A 12,883-nucleotide genomic window follows, 5' to 3' on the forward strand; every position below is an offset into this window, starting at 1 on the left:
GACAACTTAGGTACTCTGAAGTGGGAGGACATGTAATTTTTCCTTGTTAAATCCAGATAACTTGAATTGGCAAGACAGAGACTATTTTATCTTCAATAAGTTATAATAGGTTCATGGAGAACAAGTTAGGTCAAACTAACTTCATTTCCTTTTTAGTGTGAATAGCCTAAAAGATCAGATGACTGCCTTAGAGCTAGAATATCTGAATTGAACAAAATAATCTCCCTGTTGTTAGGACAGACAAAATGTGGCCTGAAGTAGGAGGATTTATAGTTAGGTAACCAACCATTTTATCAAATGTATTAATTAATTCATTGTTGACAATAGTGGAACATTATAATGCTTTCCTATTTTATTCAGGGTCTCAAATTAAAATAGAAAAGGAATGTTTTTCAAATTGTCAAATGACAAAACTGGGAGAGCACAGCATTCTGATGCCAATCTGAAAGGATGAGTACAATCTAACCACATGAAATGTAAGAAGTTATCAGTATAAAATATCTTAATTTAGTTTGTAAAATTAACCATACAGGGAGACCTGCCTTAACATCAGTATGCATAAAGTGGTCACTGGAAATTTTTTTGTTAATCATAAGCACAATAAGCCAGTAATGAAAGGCAGTTGCTGAAAAACAAAATCCAAAAACAGAAAAGACCAACACCAAAAGACAAAGCTAATGCAATTTAAAACAAGGTTAATATCATTTAAAACAGTACAGTGTTTAGATCAAATTCTTACACAAGGTTATGGATCATACCATAACCTGTGTGTGAATATTTGAGGGGGGGCACATTTGAAGAAGCATATTGACAAATTATATGGAAATGAAGGCAGAAAACCATTCTTAAGGAAGAGACTGGAGAGTTGAGAACTGGAGAAGGGGAATGTGCGCTCAGTAGCAACTTTCAAAAGTTTTAAGGTCTGTAAAATAAAAATCAAATTGTTCTCATTTTATAAGGCAAATATCTAAATAATCAATTATTAGCACTCTTCGTATTTTAATAACTGAAACATGAGACTCATGTGGGATAATGTAAATCCGATTCCTCCAGAGTATCACTACCTGATTATATGATTATACATATGATTCGATTTGGGAATTTACTCTTATTCTTTCAGATATTATTATTGTTTGCTCTCATTTAGTTTTAAACAATAGTGACATATCTCAGGAGCTAGAGGAATTCAAAGTTAGGATAGCTGCCAAATTGACTTCTATAGTCAGGGAGTTGCTTGACCCTGGAGAGAGGATGAGCAATTCCTGTAGTTGTGGGCAGAGAGAAGGGCTATATCAAAGTTATGAAGTGGAAAGAAGAGTGGGTAGGTAGTATGCCCAGGTATGTCTGTGCTTAATAACTTGCCTAAAGGTACAGTCATCCCTAGGACATTGAAGGCCCTAGAGAAATCACAACTTGTTCTTCCTCTCTCAACATGGGTTACAGAGAATAAGAGGAGTCTGAGAGTGGGAGAGTGTCACTTAGAGGTCAGCCTGAGGGTGCATGTCTGAAAGAGAGAGGAGGGACAAAGCCATTCCAGCTGCTGTACCTTGGAGCAGCAGGTGGGGGATGGCTGCAGAGGGGAAAGGGGATGTTTATGTGTTTCCATATACATGCTTCAGGTCTTTTAGTACCAGTTGATGAAATGCCTTCCTCACTTTCCATCTACCCACAGGGGTACTTCAAAGTTACAGCCCCAGGGAGATCACTCCCACTTGTCATATACTAGGAACATTTCTTCCCACTGACTTGAGGAGAAAAAATGCCCATTTTTCAGATTACCTTAACAACCAGAAAAATGCTTGAAAGAAATGATATGAATAGAGATGATCTGCTCAATCTCTGACTTGACTTCAGTTTCTGAATACCAATACTGGTGTCACTCTCTGGAAACAGCAACCACACTTCAAATGGCTGGCTGTGGTCAGAAAACAGCCTAGTGTTCTTCACAAAAGGTGTAAAAAATGCCTGTTTATTTTCAATATTATAAGGGAAGAAAAAACAATGAGTTTGGCAAGGTTATTGGCTTGAACAGAAGAAATGGACATTTTCTTACTTAAGAAAGCAATAACCAGCAAGTATCTGTTGCAAAAGAGGGAAGAAAATGTCTGCTAAAGAAAGCAAAGTTTAATTCTGGAAAGCCCTTCAAGTGTACTGAGATAAAGGAGCCCCAGTTCCCAGGAATAACCAGTGACAAGTTGGTCCCTCACTCTGGGGCTTCCATGCCTGTTCTAAGAACACTCTTGAAAAACTACTCACCACAGAGAATTTGGCCCTTCATATGTGTCCACAGGCAGCCAGCCTGTCCCAGTGGGAGGGCACAGGATAGAGAAGCAGGAACCCTGGTTTACAGTTCCGCCTCTGCCACTGACTTGCTCTGTGACCTTGAGCAAGTTCCTTGGCCTTTAACACCAGATTTAACTACCTCGCAGAAGTGCTAGAAGAACACAATGAAATCATGGATATGGAAGCACTTTGCAAAGCATAAGGCACTGTACGAGTGTGAGGGGATATTATCCAAATAGATTTTATGCCAACCCTTCTGGTATCACCCTCAAGACTTCCTCAGCTTTGGCACCAGATTCCCAATTTCCTGGTTGCTCCCTCCTAGTCCTACCTGGCTTGATAACAATAGCTTTCACCCTCCCTTCTCTTGCCAGCTTCCTTCTTAATGAGGCCAGCTGAATGTATTTATTATTAATCAACTCTACTCTCTCCTAGAGAGGTCCAGTCTTCCTCAGGGGAAAAAGAACTCCACTCTTCTACAAAAACACCAACAATTTTTCAGGCACAAACTATCCGTGTGGTAAGTGTGAGGCAGGGGAGAGAGAAAGCTGGAAGAATCTACAGCTCCAGGGTAGTAATCTGTGATTTGAGTGAAACTTGCTTGAGAAGCTCTTAGTGCCCAGAATTCCCTCTCTGTCTCTCTCTCTGTCTCTCTCTGTCTCTCTGTCTCTCTGTCTCTCTCTCAATGAAAGACAGGCTAGTCCATATATAATAGCAATCAGAAATCTTACCTGATTGCTTCCCTCTGCTCCTGAGCCTGTGCTGGCCACTCTGAGTGCCTTCTCTCTACCACCTGTGAAGATTCTAATTCAGTGCTTCCCATTTATATACCCCTCATAGTGGCAGGACTCCAGGAATCTCTGTCTCCACCAATTATAAGTCAGAACTCCCAAAATTTTGGTTATGCCCTATTTAACCCTGTTGATGTAGACATTATATCAGAGGGCAGGGCTCAGACTCAAAATGAAGAAGCTGCTGTGTCCTGCTTGTTGTCTAGACCCTGTATCTGGGTTCTCCAATTCCCACAGACAATTCTGTGTACAATTAAAGCAGAAAGAATACTCTGGAGCACAAGTCTCACTCACAAGCAACATGAAGAGAATAGGGAAGTCAAGTACTACAAAACAAAGGGGCTCAAGTGTATAATGGATCCAAAGAGAAAAACTAAGGTCAGAGACCTGGGTATCATATTAAATCAGAAGCAATGGACAGAGTTGAAATAAAAGGTGGGTTTAATGCTTACAGATCCAGGCTTGGGACAAAAGCACATACCAAAGCAGCGTCCTAACATTCAAACAGAATTTGGTAACTGGACATCCTAACTGGCATGGACAGAAGTAGAGTCTAAATATAAGACACAGGGAGAAACAGGGTGCAAACTGAGTCTAAGAATAACTCCTTAAGCTCTGATATGCTCAAATAGGTTCCCACAGTTCAGAAGCCATAATATATCTGAAATTCTTAGACTGGGAGTCACAATTTTGAAGGAGCAAAAACAAGATATATATATATATATATATATATATATATATATATATATATATATATATATCAAGACCCAATATATATATATATATATTTTGCTCCTTCAAAAACAAGATATATATATATATATATCTCAAGACCCAATATAAGAAAGTAAGGCTGTATTAGGGTTCAGAATTGAAGCTCAAGCAGGTTACAAGGTTCTGGATTATTATACTGGATCTAACTAAATTTGGGGGCAAATACTCTACCTAAATAGAATATAAAAATCGTCTTTCTGGTTTGAAGATTAGGGTATCCCAACTCATATTCAGTCCTGGATGGCTTGAAGGCAAGTACTTCTCTCTCTTTTCTTTCATGCTTTCTACTGCTACTTGTTCATTTACCCTCCTACTTATTTCAAATTCAGGTCAGTTTGTCTCAGAATATAACTCAGGACTTGGGATAGTATGTCAGGAAAGAGGTCTGCTATGGTAAGTCTACCCCTCACCATATATCAATGGCCATAGGGGACAAGAACAGCAAGGAAAATGGTATTAACTCTTGGTGGACTTGCCGTGGCAAAGTGGTCTTTAGTAGAGGTGTCTAGGAACTGTCTGTATCTGATGTGGACCATGCTTCTCATTCATAAAACAACTATAACCATCTCTGATTTCCATGGAAATTGGAATGGATGAAAGCATTTGGCAAAGTTGAGCCCAGGTGGTAGCAAGACACTATGCCAAGGGCTAAAGATGTGAAATGGTAACCAGATGTTGGAATAAACTGTGTAAAGAGAATCATAGGAAAATAACTCAATTTGTTTTCAAGTGGCTCCATTTAAAATAATACCGACATGAAGTTTTCTCATAATAACAGACATTGTGCCTACTTAGCATAGAATTCTGGCATGTAGTAGGCACTCAATAAGAGGTTTTGATTGAATGAATGAAAAATTACACTCCAAAGTAGCCAAGCAAAACTTTCCAAGCTTTTTAATTACAGCTGTTAAAAAGATGTAACGTTGTAGTAAATTTCCTGATCTATTGAATCAATTACATTGAGAAGTAATTTTATATAGCAGACTTTTGCTTTTTTACTCTTATGATTTAAAGGATTCAGTTATATACAATTATTTCCTTAGTTGTAATGGGGAAAACTATCTAAGATACACTGATATTAGGAAACAATGTTGCAGTGATGTCAGAAACATGGCAAAGTGAGAGACGTCATAACATCTCACCCCTTGAAAGAGCAATAAGCTAAACATCTAAAACTCAACAACAACAACAAAAATCAACCTGCACACAGACACATCTAAGTGTGGGATCTGTGCATAAAAACTACCAAAGGTCAGAATTCCGTGTCGGGCAGTAGACTGAGAGAAACAAAGATGCCTCTAGCAGCCTGAGCTCCCTGCAGGAGGAGTGGGAGGGGAGAAGGTGCAGTAGGTTCCCTGAACAACTCTGCCTGGTAGACCTGTGAGATCCATGCAGCCAGTGACAGTGCCCAGTCATCAGTGCAGAAAGCAGAGAAGTGGGGACAACAGAGAAGTGAAGACAGAAGAGAAACAACAGTTGAATTTACCAGCACCGGGTGCAAACCTAAGGATCAACTGCAACCCATATACCCCAAACCAGAGAGTCCCTCCTCCCATATCCTCCGAGACCGAAACACCGAAGAGCCCCAGGGGAATCTGAGCAAACGCTTCCAAAACTGTCACTAACACTGACAGGAGCTGAGACTGAGGATAGTGAGCATGATTGAATACCTATAAAAAAGGCACGAGTAAGACTTTATATATAGCAGGGATCAAAGAGACTTAGACACCACCTACTGGAAACCAAGAGAAAAACGTTTTCTTTGCAAGAGGCAAGAGAGAACTTAGTATAATAAAGATTTCTGGGGGCGGGGGTTGGGGGAAGCAGAATACACTCCCATTAATGCTCAGGTAGAGAAATAATCCATTGAACACCATGAACAACCAAAGCGACAAAGCATCTCAGAAAGAAAGAGAAAAATATCTGGAAAATAAGCTTACAGACATAGAAATATGCGACTTAAATGACAGAGAATTCAGGATGGTACTTCTGAAAAAACTCAATGATATCCAAAACAATTCACATCAACAATTTAAGGAATTGGAAAAAAAAAAAAAGAAAAGAAAAGAAAAACAGATGGTAGCAGAGCGAGTTCTTTAGCAAGGACACTGAAACCCTCAAAAAGAATGGAATAGAACTTCTGGAGATAAAGAACACACTGCAAGAGTTGAGAAAGGAAATACCATGCTTGGGAAAAAGTTGATTAAATGGAGGAAAGGATCAGTGATATTGAGGACAGAAATCCAGAAATAAATCAGAAGGAAGAAGAGATAAACTGAAGAAGAAAAATAATTAAAGATAAATACAAGACCTAGCTGATACCACCAGGAGAGGAAACATAAGAATAATGGGCACTCTCAAAGGCTAAGAAAAGAAACAGGGATTAGAAAGCATTTTCAGACAAATAGTTGAGGAGAATTTCCCAAACCTAAGGAATGAGCTGGAGCTTGGAATTCAAGAACTCAACAGAACACACACTTAACTCAAAAAAGCCTACTCCAAGACACATTGTATTAAAATTATCAAAGATCAACAACAAAGACAGAATTCTCTCAGCAACCAGGGAAAAGAAAACAGCAATCTATAAAGGAAAACTCATTAGATTATGATTGGACTTCTCAGCACAAACCTTACAAGCCAGAAAGGAATGTTTGAATCAAATAGTCAAAATATTAACTAAAAGAAATTACCAGCCAAGAATAATGTATCCAGCTAAGCTCTCCTTTAGATATGAAGGAGAAATAAAAAACTTTCCAGACATGCATAAATTGAGGAAATTCTCCACTATGAAGCCTACGTTACAGGAAACACTGAAAGGAGTCAGCTCACATAAAACAAAATGACAAAAAAATACATAACTACGAGTAAGACAACTAGCAGGCAGATAGAAGCAGAGGAGTGCATCCCTTACGAAGAACAGGGTATTATAAGCTTAAACGTTCAGAAGAAATTTGCTATAGCAAGATACTAATGAACGTTCAGCATACATAGGGACAAATTGAGACAACAAGGACTGGAAAGGGGAGGATTCAAAGATCCAAATTCACAAATGGGAATGGAGATAAGGCACGCGCAGAAGAAAATGGATGACTGCATATATATACATACACACATATATATATACGTATATATATGTATATATATATACATATATATGTGTGTATGTATGTGTGTGTGTATATGTGTGTGTGTGTGTGTGTGTGTGTGTGTGTATCTCACTATCCTTTTCATATTCATCATGGTAACCACACACCGAAGATTCAGAACTGAAGTATATAAGATAAAGCAAGAAGGACCAGAGGGAAAACCAACAAAAGCCAACAACAACAACAACAAAATGAAGCAAACACACAAGGACAAGGAAGCAATGGAAACACCAAGCTACCAGAAAGCAAAACACAAAATGGTTATAGGAAAATCTCATATTTCAATAATCACCCTAAATGTAAATAAACTGTACTCACCAATAAAAAAGACACAGAGTTGCAGATTGGATCAAAAAACAAAACCTGACCATATGCTGCCATCAGGAGACACATCTTAGTTCCAAAGACAGATACAGACTCAAAGTGAAAGGGTGGAAATGATATTTCAAGCAGAGACACTCAGATAAAAGCGGGAGTAGTGGTACTAATATTGGACAAATTACCTTCAAAATAAAAAAAAAAGGTACAGAAAGATAGTGAGGGACACTTTATAATGATAAAGAGAATCATGCGCCAAGAAGACATAACACTTATTGATATCTATGTTCCCAATCAGGGAGCTCTGAATTATGTAAAATGATTACTAACAGAACTAAAGGGAGAAACAGACCAAAGTACTTCATAGAAAGTGATCTAAATACCTCACTGTCAGAAATAGACAGATCATCCAAACAGAAAATCAATAAAGAAATAGCATCCTTAAATGATAAATTAGACCTACTGGACATTATTGACATTTACAGGGCCTTTCATCCCAAAAGAGCTCCTTATACATTCTTCTCTAGTGCACATGGAACATTCTCAAGGATTGACCACATACTGGGACACAGAGTTAACCTCAACAAATATAAGAGGGTTGAAATCATACTAACTATAATCTCTGATCATAATTCTTTGAAACTAGAGATCAACTGCAAAAAGAAAGCAGGAAGAACCACAAATACATGGCAATTAAACAACATGCTACTGAAGAATAACTGGGTCAGAAAAGAAATACAAAGAAAAATCAAGAGATATATAGAAACGAATGAGAATGGTAGTACAATGAATCAAAACTTTTGGGACATGGCAAAAGCAGTAATAAGAGGAAAGTTCATATCATTATAGTCCTAGCTCAAAAAAATAATGATCCAAGCAAACAACCTAATGCTTCATCTTTAAAAAACTAGAAAAGAGAGAACAAATGAAGCCTAAAGTCAGCAAAAGGAAAGAAAAAATCAAAATGAGAGCAGAATTAAACAAAATTGAAAAAAAAAAACAATAGAAAAAATAAATGCAACAAAGAGCTGGTTCTTTGAGAAGGTTAATAAAATTGACAAAGCCCTCCCTAGACTCACTAAAGAAAAAAGAGAAAGGTCACAAATAAACAAAATCAGGGATGAAAGAGGGGAATTTATGACAGACACCACAGAAATACAAAGGATCATACAAGAATACTATGAAAAGTACATAATACCAAACTTAAGAACCTAGAAGAAATGGACCACTCCTTAGAAATATACAACCTTCCAAGACTAAGTCAAGAAGAACTGGAAAATCTAAATAGACCGATCAGCAGTATGGAAATTGAAACGGTCATCAAAAACTGACCAAAGAAGTAAAAGTCCAGGACCAGATGGCTTCACCAGTGAATTCTAGCAAACATTCAACCTCTTCCAAAAAAATCAAAGAGGAGGCAATATTTACCCACTTATTTTATGAGGCCAATATTACCTTGATACCAAAATCTGGTAATAATAACTCAAAACAAAACAAAACAAAACAAAACAAAACAAAACTACAGACCAATATTTCTCAAGAATAGAGATGCAAATATCCTAAATAAGATATAGCAAACCAAATACAGCAACATATTAAAAAGATTATACACCCTGATCAACTGGGCTTCATCCCAGGGGCATAGGGATGGTTTGACATATGCAAATCAATTAATGTGATACACCATCTAAACAAAATAGAGAATAAGAAACATATGATCATATCAATAGATGCAGAAAAAGCTTTCGACAAGAACAGCATCTATTTATGATCAAATCAATTAACAAAATCAGTATAGAAGAAAAGTACCTTAACATAATAAAGACCATTTACGACAAACCCTCAGCCAATATTATACTTAATGGTGAAAAACTTAAAACATTCCCCATAAGACCAGGAACAAGCCAGGCTGTCTACTATTGCCACTGTTATTAAATATAACATTGGAAGTCCTAGCAACTGCAATCAGACCTGAGAAAGATATAAAAGGCGTCCAAATAGGAAATGAAGAAATTAAACTGTCACTATTTTCGGATGACATGATTCTCTATATAGAAAACTCTAAAGACTCCACAAGAAAACAACTAGAAACAATAAGCAAACAGAAAAGTTTCTAGATACAAAATCAACGTTCAAAATCCATATCATACCTGTACTCTAATAATGATGTGTCAGAAAAAGAAGTGGAAAAAATAATTCCTTTTGCAATTGCAACAAAAAGAATAAAATACCTAGGAATAAATGTAATGAAACATGCGAAGGACCTATATAATAAAAACTATAAGACCCTATTAAAAGAAATTGAAGAAGATACAAAGAAATGGAAAAATATTTCATGTTCTTGGAGTGGAAGAATCAACATAGTTAAAATGACCATATTACATAAAGCATTATACAGATTTAATGCAATCCCCATCAAAACCCCATTGGCATTTTTAAAGAAATAGAACAAAAATAAATCATCGGATTTGTAAAAAAGCACAAAAGACCCCGAATTGCCAAAACTGTTCTGAGAAGAAAGAATGAGGATGGAAGCATCATTCTGCTCGACTTCAAATTATAGTACAAAGCGACAATAATCAAAACGGCGTGGTATTGGTAGCGAAAAAAAAAAAAAATACACAGACCAGTGGAACAGAATCGAGAGTCCAGAAGAAAACCCATATTTTTTGGGCAAATAATTTTCAACAAAGAAGCCAAAAACATACAGTAGAGAAAGGAAAGAAAGCCTCTTCAATAAATGGTGCTGGGAAAACTAGAAAGCCACCTGCAAAAGAATGAAACTACACAGGTGTCTATCGCCACACACACAAATTAACTCACAGTGAATTATGGATCTGAATATAAGACCTGAAACAATAAAATGAATACAAGAAAACAGAGGAACTAAACTCAAGAACTTTGAACTTAAAGAGGATTTTATGAATTTGACCTCAAAGGCAAGGGAAGTAAAAGCAAAGATAAATGAATGGGACTACATTAAACTAAAAAGCTTCTGCACAGCAAAAGAAACCATTGACAAGGTAGAGAGACAACCATCTGATGGGAAAATATATTTGCAAGCAATGCCTACGAAAAGGGCCTAATATCCAAAATACAGAAAGAGCTCATACAACTCAATAACAACAACAAAAAACAAACAATCCAATCAAAAAATAGGCTGAGGACCTGAACAGACACTTCTCCTGAGAGGACATATAAATGGCCAACAAACATGAAAAGATGCTCAACATTGCTAGCTATTAGGGAAATACAAAGCAAAACTACAATGAGATACCACCTCACACCTTTTAGAAAAGCTATAATCAACAGGACTAGTAATAGCAAATGTTGGAGAGGATACAGAGGAAAAGGAACTCTCATACACTGCTGGTGGGACTGCAAATTGATACAGCCACTATGGAAAACAGTATGGAGATTCCTTGAAAAAATTAAGAATTTTTCTACCATGTGATCCAGCAATCCCTCTACTGAGTATTTACCCCAAAGACTTGAAAACCCATATCTGCAAAGATAGTTGCATACCAATGTTCATAGCAGCATTATTCACAATGACCAGGACATGGAAGCAACCAAAGTGTCCTAAGATAGATGATTGGATAAAGAAGAGGTGGTACATATATACAATGGAATATTACTCAGCTGTAAGAAGAGATAAAATATTGCCATTTGCGACAACATGGATGGACCTCGAAATAATTATTCTAAGTGAAATAAGCCAAACAGAAAAAGTTGAAAATCACATGATATCACGTATATGTGGGACATAAACCTAAAAGCAACACATGAGCAGGACAAACAAACAGAGACTCATGGAAATGGACTATAGGCCAGTGATTACCAGAGGACTATAGACTAGTGGTTCCTAGTGGGGTGGGGAAGAAGGGGAGAGGTAGACGGAGTAATGGAGTTAAATATAGAGTTTAGTGGGGGGAGGATGAAGTGGATAAAGGGGATCAAATATATGGTAGCTGAAGGAAACTGGACTTTGGACGGTAAACACACAATAGAGTATACAGATGTCAAATGATAATTTACACCTGAAAATTGTATAATTTTATTAACTAATGTTACTCCAATAAACTTAATTTAAAAAAAATCCCTCCAACAAGATCATTATTAGTTATAAAATGATTAAAGTTAATAACATCACCAATAATGGGACAAATGGACATCATATAATTCCTGATACGATGCACCGCCAAGCACACATTACTTCTATGGTATTTCTACCAAAATGCATAATGTGATCAGAAACCCAAATTGAAGTGCATTCTGCAAAATAGCTGTCAGTACTTTTTAAACATTTCAAGGTTCTAAAACACAAAAAATGAGTAAGACACTGTTCCAGTTTAAAGAAGGAGGCATGACAACTCTAAATGTAACATGCGATCTTGAATTAGCTACTGGATCACAAAAAGCACATTAGTGGAGTCATTGAAATTTAAATAAGGTCTGTAGACTAGATACTACCATTGGAGTATTATTAATTTCGTGATTTTGATAGTTGTGCTATAGTTATGTATGATGAACCTGATGAAGGGTATTTAGGAATTCCTTGTATAAATTCTGCAACTATTTTGTAAGTCAAAAATTGTAAAATGCAAAATATTAACAATTAAAATTAAAAATTAGCTCATATTTCTAAACACAATAGATACTTATGTCCTTTGGTTAACTTGCTATCACATTTCAGAGAGAAAAGATGCTTCCTAAAATAGGCTTGAAGAAATTCGATACATCATGTATTGAATACATCCCATTGTTAAGTACAAAAGAGTGTAGAAGACTCTAAAATGAGTAAAACCTAGTCCCAGGTCTTAGTGTAATAGAAAAAACAGACATACTCAACCAAGATTAGGAGCTGTGATTAGTGCTGTAAGAGAGAGGCAGATAGCATGTTACAGGCAATAAGCAGAAGAAAAGTTTATTTCCTGCTTTAAAGTATCAGAGAAAATACAATTGTAAAACTAATCTTTAGGCTGGGCTTCAAAAGATGACAGAACTTTTGTGGCAGGCTGACCCTGTCTGACCAATTCCTGTTCGAATGAGTTAGTTCTTGACTGCACTTCCCCACCCTCATCCCAGGACTCTCCGACTGACAGGGCAGTCTGAAAATCTGCTTAGATGATTAAACTGGTTTCCTTATAGTTTGGCAGCCAATCAATGTTCTCCTTTTGTTCTCCTTCCTTTTATGGAATAGCTGTGTAGGAATGTGGAAGTACAAAATTATATAAAACTGCCCGCCATGTTACAATCAGAGCTCTGCTTTTGGATAAGAATCCGCTGAGCCAGTGCTGGCATCAATAAATGCTACTTCTTGCTTATAGCCTAAGTGCTCCATCTCTCCATTTGAGAATCTCGCAACATTTCTGGGGGCTCATCCAGCATCCAGAGACGGCAATTTTTTCCCCTCGCCCTTGTCTTCGGGGTCTGGTCCCCAAGACACAAGGAGACATAGACTCTTCTTGGCATGCCAACGAGCCCCTTGCCCATAAAGGAGAAAAACGTCTCTTCCAGTGACTTTGGTCAGCCACCCCAGAAGCACAACAGAACCCGGAGAGGTGTGGG

Source organism: Pteropus vampyrus, unplaced genomic scaffold, assembly GCF_000151845.1.
Source record: "Pteropus vampyrus isolate Shadow unplaced genomic scaffold, Pvam_2.0 Scaffold63, whole genome shotgun sequence".
Classification (NCBI taxonomy): Eukaryota; Metazoa; Chordata; class Mammalia; order Chiroptera; family Pteropodidae; genus Pteropus; species Pteropus vampyrus.